This window comes from Phyllobates terribilis, unplaced genomic scaffold (genome assembly GCF_046119375.1).
Source record: "Phyllobates terribilis strain yellow unplaced genomic scaffold, ASM4611937v1 Scaffold_8__6_contigs__length_399053987, whole genome shotgun sequence".
In the NCBI taxonomy this organism is placed as follows: domain Eukaryota; kingdom Metazoa; phylum Chordata; class Amphibia; order Anura; family Dendrobatidae; genus Phyllobates; species Phyllobates terribilis.
The window spans coordinates 67,393,898-67,404,814 of record NW_027362768.1 but is presented as its reverse complement, the minus strand read 5'-3'; the positions used below and the strand labels follow the sequence as shown (position 1 = coordinate 67,404,814).

Sequence of the window (10,917 nt, the reverse complement as noted above, 5' to 3'; positions counted from 1 at the left end):
ATCAGTACATTATATATACAGTGCTCGGCGTAAGTGAGTACACGTCCCTGTATTCTCAGTATGTTATACAAATAGCGCTCAGCGTTAGTGAGTACACACCCCTGTATTCTCATTACCTTATACATACAGCGCTCAGCGTAAGTGAGTACACCCCTCTGTAGTCTCAGTACGTTTTACATACAGTGCTCAGCATAAGTGAGAACACCCCCCTGTCTTCTCAGTACATTATACAAACAGTGCTCAGCATAAGTGAGTACACCCCCCTGTATTCTCAGTACGTTATACATACAGCGCTCAGCATAAGTAAGTACACCCCCCTGTATTCTCAGTACGTTATACATGCAACGCTTAGCATAAGTGAGTACACCCCCCTGTATTCTCAGTACGTTATACATTTAACCCTCAGCATAAGTGATTACACTCCCCTATATTCACAGTATGTTATACATACAGCGCTCAGCATAAGTGAGTACACCCCACTGTATTCTCAGTGCGTTATACATACAGCGCTCAGCATAAGTGAGTGCACCCCCTGTATTCTCTGTACGTTATACATACAACGCTCAGCATAAGTGAGTACACCCCCCTGTATTCTCAGTACGTTATACATACAGTGCTCAGCATAAGTGAGTACACCCCCTGGATTCTCAGTACGTTATACATACAGTGCTCAGCATAAGTGAGTGCACCCCCCTGTATTCTCAGTACGTTATACATACAACGCTAAGTTTAAGTGAGTACACCCCCCTGTATTCTCAGTACGTCATACATTCATCGCTCAGCATAAGTGAGTACAACCCCCTGTATTCACAGTACGTAATACATACAGTGCTCAGATTAAATGAGTACACCCCCTGTATTCTCAGTACTTTATACATAAAGCGCTCAGCATAAGTGAGTACACGCCCCAGTATTCTCAGTACGTTATACATACAGCGCTCAGCGTAAGTAAGTACACCCCCCTGCATTCTCAGTACGTCATACATACAGCGCTCAGCGTAAGTGAGTACACCCCCCTGTAATCTCAGTATGTTATACATACACTCAGCGCTCAGCATAAGTGAGCACACCCTCCTGCATTTTTAGTATGTTATACATACAGTGCTCAGCTTAAATGAATACACCACCCTGTATTCTCAGTATGTTATACATACAACGCTCAGCGTAAGTAAGTACACCCCAATGTATTCTCAGTATGTTATTTATACAGCGCTCAGCATAAGTGAGTACCCCCCCTGTATTCTCAGTACGTTATACATACAGTGCTCAGTATAAGTGAGTACACCCCCCTGTATTCTCAGTACGTTACATATACAGCGCTCAGTATAAGTGAGTACACCACTGTATTATCAGTACATAATTTATACAGCGCTCAGCGTAAGTGAGTACACGCCCCTATATTCTCAGTACGTTATACATATAGTGCTCAGCGTAAGTGAGTACACCCCCCTGTATTCTCAGTACCTTATATATACAGCGCTCAGCGTGAGTACACCCCTCTGTATTCTCAGTACGTTATACATACAGTGCTCAGCGTAAGTGAGTACACCCCCCTGTATTCTCAGTACGTTATACATACAGCGCTCAGCATGAGTGAGTACACCCCCTGTATTCTCAGTACGTTATACATACTGTGCTCAGCATAAGTGAGTACACCCCCCTGTATTCTCAATACGTTATACATTCAGCGCTCAGCATAACTGAGTACACCCCCCTGTATTCTCAGTACGTAATACATACAGTGCTCAGATTAAATGAGTACACCCCCTGTATTCTCAGTACGTTATACATACAACGCTCAGCATAAGTGAGTACACGCCCCTGTATTCTCAGTACGTTATACATATAGCGCTCAGTGTAAGTGAGTACACCCCCCTGTATTCTCACTACGATATACATGCAGCGCTCAGCGTAAGTGAGTACACCCCCCTGTATACTCAGTACGTTATACATACAGTGCTCAGCATAAGTGAGTACACCCCACTGTATTCTCAGTACGTTATACATACAGGGCTCAGCATAAGTGAGTACAAACCCCTGTATTCTCAGTACATTATACATACAGCGCTCAGCAAAAGTGAGTACACCTCCTGAATTCTCGGTCCGTTATATACAGTGTTCAGCGTAAGTGAGTACACCCCCTGTATTCTCAGTACATCTTATATATGCTCACGCCTGCGCAGTGAGGCACCGGAGTCTGCACGTGTGCATACCACACTGCGGCGCCATTTTATTGAAGACACTGTTTATTCATATTCGCAGACATCTTTAAACCAAATGGTGCAGGATAATTTAATAAAATTAAAAATGTACCAATAAAAATGCTCGCCACCCGGGCGTAGAACGGGTTCAATAGCTAGTACAATATATTGGTAAAAGCAAAGCACATATACTAAATGAGAACAGATACTACACTTGATGTTAGCCAAAAGGCGAAGAAGCGATAACCTGAGTTGGTTTTGGCCTATGACTGCACCCAGGCTACAAGAAGGCTCCCATTGTAGGAATGGGGACAAAGGCTCCCCCTAGGAAGACATGTTGTTCATCAATAGACACCTTAAAACCCACAACTTTACTGCTTGTTGCAGCTGAAGCCCACACATGCATTTTTAGTCTGCATAAGTCTGCCTATTTTCACATATTCTCCCCTCCCTCCCGCTATCCCCCGCACCTCAAGACAAGGGGATGGGGAGAGGAAAACTAATTAGTGAACAAACAAGCAGCAGTCCACCTTCCTCCTAGTCTGCAGGCTCCCTGCAGACTGAAGCTGACTGCAGCAGCACAGCCAGGTAAAGGCCAGGAGCTCATTATGACACATGCAATGATGTTCCATTCTTATATTCTTGCATTATTCCATTGTTCCATTGTCCCATTCTCTTGCATTATTCCATTGTTCCATTCACACATTACATCTATTGCAAGCAATCTATCTGCCTGGGTGAAAACAAATAGGATGCTCTGATTGAAAGACATGGGTAGCACTTTAAAACAACATCTCAGACCAAACTTTTTTCTACATTTTTTTTCATCCACAGATAGAAAATTAAAGAAGTCAGTGCTCCACCAGAGGGAGCCAGCATTTCACTAAAGAAATCATAGAGGCCCCCAATTTTTTTTTAAATGCGTGGTACTCAGCAACACCCAACTGATGGGACAGTTTAGTTAAAAAAGTAGCAGCTGATAACAAGGCCACTGACTAGGTATATGGTGTGTGTGCAACGGTGTAGCAAAGACGAAATGCATTATTGCAGCTTATCTCAGGAGCGAAGGGATAGATAGATAGATGGATGGATAGATAGATAGATAAATAGATAGATAACATTACGATGCAGTTTATTGGTAAAAGTAAAGCACATATACTAAATGAGAACAGATACTACACTTGATGTTAGCCAAAAGGCAGAGAAGCGATAACTTGAATTGGTTTTGGCCTATGACTGCACCCAGGCTTCAAGAAGGCACCCATTGTAGGAATTGGGACCTAGACTCCCCTTAGGAAGACATGTTGTTTATCAATAGACACCTTAAAACCTACAACTTTACTGTTTGTTCAGCTGCAGCCCACGCACGCATTTTTAATCTGCATAAGTCTGCCTATTTTCTCACATTCTCCCCTTCCCCCGCTGTTCCATGCACCTCAAGACAAGGGGATGGGAAGAGGAAAACTAATTAGTGAACAAAAAAGCAGCAGTCCACCTTCTTCCTAGTCTGCAGGCTCCCTGCAGACTGAAGCTGACCACAGCAGCACAACCAGATAAAGGCCAGAAGCCCATTATGACACGTGCAATGATGTTCCATTCTTCCTTTCTTGCATTATTCCATTGTTCCATTGTCCCATTCTCTTGCATTATTCCATTGTTCCATTCACTCATTACATCTATTGCAAGAAATCTATCTGCCTGGGTGAAAACCAATAGGATGCTCTGATTGACAGACATAGGTAGCACTTTAAAACAACATCTCAGACCAAACTTTTTTTTATCTTCTTTTTCATCCACAGATAGAAAATTAAAGAAGTCAGTGCTCCACCAACTGGAGCCAGCATTTCACTAAAGAAATTGTAGCGGCCCCCAAATTTTTTTTAAATGCGTGGTACTCAGCAACACCCAACTGATGGGACAGTTGAGTTAAAAGAGTAGCAGCTGATAACAAGGCCACTGACTAGGTATATGGTGTGTGTGCAACGGTGTAGCAAAGACCAAATGCATTATTGCTGCTTATCTCAGGAAGGAAGGGATAGATAGATAGATAGATAGATGGATGGATCAATAGATAGATAGATGGATAGATAGATAGATATAAAGATAGATGGATGGATGATAGATAGATAGATAGATAGATGGATATATAGATAGATAGATAACATTACAATACAATATATTGGTAAAAACAAAGCACATATACTAAATGAGAGCAGATTCTACACTTGATGTTAGCCAAAAGGCCGAGAAGCGATAACCTGAATTGGTTTTGGCCTATGACTGCACCCAGGTTTCAAGAAGGCATCCATTGTAGGAATGGGGACAAAGACTCCCCCTAGGAATACATGTTGTTCATCAATAGGCACCTTAAAACCCACAACTTTACTGCTTGTTGCAGCTGCAGCCCACGCACACATTTTTAATCTGCATAAGTCTGCCTATTTTCACACATTCACACCTTCCCCCCGCTGTTCCATGCACCTCAAGACAAGGGGATGGGGAGAGGAAAACTAATTAGTGAACAAACAAGCAGCAGTCCACCTTCTTCCTAGTCTGCAGGCTCCCTGTAGACTGAATCTGATTGCAGCAGCACAGCCAGATAAAGGCCAGGAGCCCATTATGACACGTGCAATCATGTCCCATTCTCTTGCATTATTCCATTGTTCCATTCACTCATTACATCTATTGCAAGCAACATGTCTGCCTGGGTGAAAACCAATAGTATGCTCTGATTGACAGACCTAGGTAGTACTTTAAAACAACATCTCAGACCAAACTTTTTTATATCTTTTTTTTCATCCACAGATAGAAAATTAAAGAAGTCAGTGCTCCACCAGAGGGAGCCAGCATTTCACTAAAGAAATCGTAGCGGCCCCCAAATTTTTTTAAAATGTGTGGTACTCAGCAACACCCAACTGATGGGACAGTTGAGTTAAAAGATTAGCAGCTGATAACAAGGCCACTGATTAGGTATATGGTAGGTGTGCAACGGTGTAGCAAAGACCAAATGCATTATTGCTGCTTATCTCAGGAAGGAAGGGATAGATAGATAGATATATAGATAGATAGATAGATGGATGGATCAATAGATAGATAGATAGATGGATAGATAGATAGATAGAAAGATAGATGGATGGATGGATAGATAGATAGATAGATAACATTACAATCTATAATATAACCGGGGATATGTGTCTCTCTCCGAAGCCTCGATAGACTGAGCATGCTCAGTGTGGCGCCATGATGACAATATGTCCAGGAAAAGAGAGAGAGGAAGAGAGAGACAAATTTGTGAGTACACCCCCCTGTATTCTCAGTACATTATACATACAGCGCTCAGCGTGAGTACACCCCCCTGTATTCTCAGTACGTTATACATACAGCGCTCAGCGTGAGTACACCCCCCTATATTATCAGTACATTATACATACAGCGCTCAGCATAAGTGAGTACACCCCCATGTATTCTCAGTACGTTATACAAACAGCGCTCAGCGTAAGTGAGTACACCTCTCTGTATTCTCAGTACGTGATACATACAGCGCTCAGCATAAGTGAGTACACCCCCGTGTATTCTCAGTACATTATAAATACAGCGCTCAGCATAAGTGAGTACACCCCCCTGTATTCTCAGTACGTTATACATACAGCGCTCAGCATAAGTGAGTACACCCCCCTGTATTTTTAGTACGTTATACATACAGTGCTCAGCTTAAATGAGTACAACCCCCTGTATTCTCAGTAAGTTATACATACAGCGCTCAACGTAAGTGAGTACACCCCCTGTATTCTCAGTACGTTATACATACAGCGCTCAGCGTAAGTGAATACACCCCCCTGTATTCTCAGTTATTTATACATACAGCACTTAGCGTAAGTGAGTACACCCCCTCTATTCTCAGTATGTTATACATTCAGCGCTCAGCGTAAGTGAGTACACCCCTCTGTATTCTCAGTACGTTATACATACAGGGCTCAGCATAGGTGAGTACTCCCCCCTCTATTCTCATAACGTTAAACATACAATTCTCAGCGTAAGTGAGTGCTCCCCACCTGTATTCTCAGCATGTTATATATACAGCACTCAGCGTAAGTGAGTACACCCCCCTCTAATCTCAGTACGTTATATATACAGCGATCAGTATAAGTGAGTACACCCCCGTGTATTCTCAGTACGTTATATATACAACGCTCAGCAGAAGTGAGTACACCCCCCTCTAATCTCAGTACGTTATATATACAGCGATCAGTATAAGTGAGTACACCCCCGTGTATTCTCAGTACGTTATATATACAATGCTCAGCATAAGTGAATACACCCCTCTCTATTCTCAGTACGTTATACATACAACGCTCAGCATAAGTTAGTACATCCCTCTGTATTCTAAGTACGTTATACATACAACTCTCAGCATAAGTGAGTACACCCCCCTTTATTCTCAGTACGTTATACATACAGCACTCAGCATAAGTGAGTACACCCATCTGCATTCTCAGTACGTTATACATACAGCGCTCAGCATAAGTGAGTACACCCCCCTGTATTCTCAGTACGTTATACATACTACGCTCAGCATAAGTGAGTACACCCCCCTGTATTCTCAGTACGTTTTACATACAGCGCTCAGCATAAGTGAGTACACCCTCCTGTATTCTCAGTATGTTATACATACAGTGCTCAGCATAAGTGAGTACACCCCTCTGGATTCTCAGTACGTTATACATACAACGCTCAGCATAAGTGAGTACTCCCCCCTGTACTCTCAGTAAGTTATACATACAGCGCTCAGCATAAGTGAGTACACCCCCCTGTATTCTCAGTACGTTATACATACAACGCTCAGCATAAGTGAGTACACCCCCCTGTATTCTCAGTACATTATACATACAGTGCTCAGCATAAGTAAGTACACTCCCCTGTATTCTCAGTACGTTATACATACAGCGCTCAGCATAAGTGCGTACACCCCCCCTGTATTTTCAGTACGTTATACATACAGTTCTCAGAGTAAGTGAGTACACCCCCCTGTATTCTCAGTACGTTATACATTCAGCGCTCAGCATAAGTGAGTACACCCCCCTGTATTCTCAGTACGTAATACATACAGTGCTCAGATTAAATGAGTACACCCCCTGTATTCTCAGTACGTTATACATACAGCGCTCAGCATAAGTGAGTACACCCCCCTGTATTCTCAGTACGTAATACATACAGTGCTCAGATTAAATGAGTACACCCCCTGTATTCTCATTACGTTATACATACAGCGCTCAGCATAAGTGAGTACACGCCCCTGTATTCTCAGTACGTTATACATATAGCGCTCAGGGTGAGTACACCCCCCTGTATTCTCACTACAATATACATGCAGTGCTCAGCGTAAGTGAGTACACCCCCCTGTATACTCAGTACGTTATACATACAGTGCTCAGCATAAGTGAGTACACCCCCCTGTATACTCAGTATGTTATACATACAGTGCTCAGCATAAGTGAGTACACCCCACTGTATTCTCAGTACGTTATACATACAGGGCTCAGCATAAGTGAGTACAACCCCCTGTATTCTCAGTACATTATACATACAGCGCTCAGCAAAAGTGAGTACACCTCCTGAATTCTCGGTCCGTTATATACAGTGTTCAGCGTAAGTGAGTACACCCCCTGTATTCTCAGTACATCTTATATATGCTCACGCCTGCGCAGTGAGGCACCGGAGTCTGCACGTGTGCATACCACACTGCGGCGCCATTTTATTGAAGACACTGTTTATTCAAATTCGCAGACATCTTTAAACCAAATGGCGCAGGATAATTTAATAAAATTAAAAATGTACCAATAAAAATGCTCGCCACCCGGGCGTAGAACGGGTTCAATAGCTAGTACAATATATTGGTAAAAGCAAAGCACATATACTAAATGAGAACAGATACTACACTTGATGTTAGCCAAAAGGCGAAGAAGCGATAACCTGAGTTGGTTTTGGCCTATGACTGCACCCAGGCTACAAGAAGGCTCCCATTGTAGGAATGGGGACAAAGGCTCCCCCTAGGAAGACATGTTGTTCATCAATAGACACCTTAAAACCCACAACTTTACTGCTTGTTGCAGCTGAAGCCCACACATGCATTTTTAATCTGCAAAAGTCTGCCTATTTTCACACATTCTCCCCTCCCCCCCGCTATCCCCCGCGCCTCAAGACAAGGGGATGGGGAGAGGAAAACTAATTAGTGAACAAACAAGCAGCAGTCCACCTTCCTCCTAGTCTGCAGGCTCCCTGCAGACTGAAGCTGACTGCAGCAGCACAGCCAGGTTAAGGCCAGGAGCTCATTATGACACATGCAATGATGTTCCATTCTTATATTCTTGCATTATTCCATTGTTCCATTGTCCCATTCTCTTGCATTATTCCATTGTTCCATTCACACATTACATCTATTGCAAGCAATCTATCTGCCTGGGTGAAAACAAATAGGATGCTCTGATTGAAAGACATGGGTAGCACTTTAAAACAACATCTCAGACCAAACTTTTTTCTACATTTTTTTTCATCCACAGATAGAAAATTAAAGAAGTCAGTGCTCCACCAGAGGGAGCCAGCATTTCACTAAAGAAATCATAGAGGCCCCCAATTTTTTTTTAAATGCGTGGTACTCAGCAACACCCAACTGATGGGACAGTTGAGTTAAAAGAGTAGCAGCTGATAACAAGGCCACTGACTAGGTATATGGTGTGTGTGCAACGGTGTAGCAAAGACCAAATGCATTATTGCAGCTTATCTCAGGAGCGAAGGGATAGATAGATAGATGGATGGATAGATAGATAAATAGATAGATAACATTACAATGCAGTTTATTGGTAAAAGTAAAGCACATATACTAAATGAGAACAGATACTACACTTGATGTTAGCCAAAAGGCAGAGAAGCGATAACTTGAATTGGTTTTGGCCTATGACTGCACCCAGGCTTCAAGAAGGCACCCATTGTAGGAATTGGGACCTAGACTCCCCTTAGGAAGACATGTTGTTTATCAATAGACACCTTAAAACCTACAACTTTACTGTTTGTTCAGCTGCAGCCCACGCACGCATTTTTAATCTGCATAAGTCTGCCTATTTTCTCACATTCTCCCCTTCCCCCGCTGTTCCATGCACCTCAAGACAAGGGGATGGGAAGAGGAAAACTAATTAGTGAACAAAAAAGCAGCAGTCCACCTTCTTCCTAGTCTGCAGGCTCCCTGCAGACTGAAGCTGACCACAGCAGCACAACCAGATAAAGGCTAGAAGCCCATTATGACACATGCAATGATGTTCCTTTCTTCCTTTCTTGCATTATTCCATTGTTCCATTGTCCCATTCTCTTGCATTATTCCATTGTTCCATTCACTCATTACATCTATTGCAAGAAATCTATCTGCCTGGGTGAAAACCAATAGGATGCTCTGATTGACAGACATAAGTAGCACTTTAAAACAACATCTCAGACCAATCTTTTTTTTTATCTTCTTTTTTATCCACAGATAGAAAATCAAAGAAGTCAATGCTCCACCAACTGGAGCCAGCATTTCACTAAAGAAATCGTAGCGGCCCCCAAATTTTTTTTAAATGCGTGGTACTCAGCAACACCCAACTGATGGGACAGTTGAGTTAAATGAGTAGCAGCTGATAACAAGGCCACTGACTAGGTATATGGTGTGTGTGCAACGGTGTAGCAAAGACCAAATGCATTATTGCTGCTTATCTCAGGAAGGAAGGGATAGATAGATAGATAGATAGATAGAAAGATAGATGGATGGATGGATAGATAGATAGATAGATGGATAGATAGATAGATAGATAGATAACATTACAATACAATATATTGGTAAAAGAAAAGCACATATACTAAATGAGAGCAGATTCTACACTTGATGTTAGCCAAAAGGCCGAGAAGCGATAACCTGAATTGGTTTTGGCCTATGACTGCACCCAGGTTTCAAGAAGGCATCCATTGTAGGAATGGGGACAAAGACTCCCCCTAGGAAGACATGTTGTTCATCAATAGGCACCTTAAAACCCACAACTTTACTGCTTGTTGCAGCTGCAGCCCACGCAGGCATTTTTAATCTGCATAAGTCTGCCTATTTTCACACATTCACACCTTCCCCCCCCGCTGTTCCATGCACCTCAAGACAAGGGGATGGGGAGAGGAAAACTAATTAGTGAACAAACAAGCAGCAGTCCACCTTCTTCCTAGTCTGCAGGCTCCCTGTAGACTGAATCTGATTGCAGCAGCACAGCCAGATAAAGGCCAGGAGCCCATTATGACACGTGCAATCATGTTCCATTCTTTCATTCTTGCATTGTTCCATTGTTCCATTGTCCCATTCTCTTGCATTATTCCATTGTTCCATTCACTCATTACATCTATTGCAAGCAATATGTCTGCCTGGGTGAAAACCAATAGTATGCTCTGATGGACAGACCTAGGTAGTACTTTAAAACAACATCTCAGACCAAACTTTTTTATATCTTTTTTTTCATCCACAGATAGAAAATTAAAGAAGTCAGTGCTCCACCAGAGGGAGCCAGCATTTCACTAAAGAAATCGTAGCGGCCCCCAAATTTTTTTAAAATGTGTGGTACTCAGCAACACCCAACTGATGGGACAGTTGAGTTAAAAGATTAGCAGCTGATAACAAGGCCACTGACTAGGTATATGGTAGGTGTGCAACGGT

At 42.6% G+C, this 10,917-nt stretch overlaps 6 pseudogenes; all 6 read right to left on the bottom strand.

Moving 5' to 3' along the window:
- Nucleotides 1-2,342: 2,342 nt before the first annotated feature.
- Nucleotides 2,343-2,445, bottom strand: LOC141160343 (U2 spliceosomal RNA; annotated as a pseudogene).
- Nucleotides 2,446-3,306: 861 nt separating this feature from the next.
- Nucleotides 3,307-3,412, bottom strand: LOC141160319 (U2 spliceosomal RNA; annotated as a pseudogene).
- Nucleotides 3,413-4,350: 938 nt separating this feature from the next.
- LOC141160381 (U2 spliceosomal RNA) lies at nucleotides 4,351-4,456 on the bottom strand (annotated as a pseudogene).
- A 3,609-nt stretch (nucleotides 4,457-8,065) lies between these two features.
- Nucleotides 8,066-8,168, bottom strand: LOC141160344 (U2 spliceosomal RNA; annotated as a pseudogene).
- An 857-nt stretch (nucleotides 8,169-9,025) lies between these two features.
- LOC141160316 (U2 spliceosomal RNA) lies at nucleotides 9,026-9,131 on the bottom strand (annotated as a pseudogene).
- A 900-nt stretch (nucleotides 9,132-10,031) lies between these two features.
- Nucleotides 10,032-10,137, bottom strand: LOC141160386 (U2 spliceosomal RNA; annotated as a pseudogene).
- Between the last annotated feature and the right edge of the window lie 780 nt (nucleotides 10,138-10,917).